This window comes from Echinops telfairi, unplaced genomic scaffold (assembly GCF_000313985.2).
Source record: "Echinops telfairi isolate 266 unplaced genomic scaffold, ASM31398v2 ScPeMD7_4;HRSCAF=17, whole genome shotgun sequence".
In the NCBI taxonomy this organism is placed as follows: Eukaryota; Metazoa; Chordata; class Mammalia; order Afrosoricida; family Tenrecidae; genus Echinops; species Echinops telfairi.
This window is the reverse complement of record NW_022103900.1, coordinates 1980773-1982017: the sequence shown is the minus strand read 5'-3', so window position 1 is coordinate 1982017 and position 1245 is coordinate 1980773. Positions and strand designations below refer to the sequence as shown.

Here is a 1245-nt window from a genome sequence, read left to right as displayed (position 1 = left end):
GCTGCTCTACAATCTTTAAGGAGGAACCTGTGAGGCTGGGTGGTCCGAGCAAAAAGCTGGGGCCCCTGTGGGGGAGGGGAAGTGAGGCCTGAGGCTGGGAGCTGGGGGGGGACCCTCCGTGAAGGGGGGGTAACAGGAAATGCCCTGGCTGTAAAAGGGTGTATGTACTTTGCCTGACTGGTATGGTAAGCTCTCAATGCAAATGCCTGCCTGTTAAAGGTCAAAAGAGAAACCGTTCTCTCTTCCCTGTCTTAAGTTAGGTCCAGTGAGGCCAAGGACTATTCTGGTAGGACTGGAGAGGGAAACGCTTAAGCTCTAAGGACAAGAATCCCAGGTGTGTCATCCGGCAGTCTCGTGGCCCAGCGTAGGATGGAAGCATTCCTAGGTCGCTGAATACGTGAATACGGAATTGAATACGTGACTGAAAAACACTTCTCCTGCTGGGTTTCGTTTACCCTTTTATCCTCTTGATTCAGAAACACCAGAAACTCCAAACAGGGAGATCTCTAAGCAGTGTGGCTTCCAAACTCCTATTGTAATCGCTCGGTCTTTCATGTGCTTTGGAAGATGGTGTCCTGGCATCCCCAAGTCCACTTGCATTCTCCTAAATGCTATAACTGAGTCGTTGGGAATTGCTGTAAGCCTTTTAAAAAAAACTAAGCAGCTTTATTAAATTGTTTTTTTCTAACTATGCTTCTCATCAGTCGGGGAGTGCTTACGCTTGAGGTGCTTCAGACACATGTTATACAGGATTGGCACCCCGCCATCTCCGTGAATGTTGCAGTTTACCAGGGCTCTTAGTCTGATATCCTAAGGGAAAGTCATGTAGCGCCATCTTACTTTTTTTTATATTTCACAACGTCCTTAAAATGTGAAGGAGCCCTGGTGGCATTGTGGGTTTACTTTCTGCAGAGGAGAAACACAGGCTCTCTGCTCCCATAAACTGTTACCGCCATCTCAGAAACCCGCGTGGACACTTCTTCCTTGTCTTAAAGTGTCGCGATGAGTCGGAATTGATTTGATGGCCGTGACTTGAAATCTGAATGCAGAATGCCAGCTGATTGGGCGTCCACTGGCCCTTTTCTTTCCATTGCTGACCAGGACTTAAAGAAGGTGTGCTGTTTCTTTCAAAGGCTTCAGGTTAGATAAGTGAAGCAAGATTGTGCAGTGATGAGGGTTGCAACGAGGATCCACGATGTTTTTTTATCATACAGTTCTCCCTCTCTCTTGGTTGCCAGCAGATTT

The 1245-nt window shown here is 47.5% G+C and overlaps 1 protein-coding gene across 1 annotated transcript in view; it reads left to right on the top strand.

Moving 5' to 3' along the window:
- ITGA6 (integrin subunit alpha 6) overlaps window positions 1-1245 on the top strand; it is a 47904-nt gene that overhangs the window by 38248 nt on the left and 8411 nt on the right. The window lies entirely within an intron of this gene.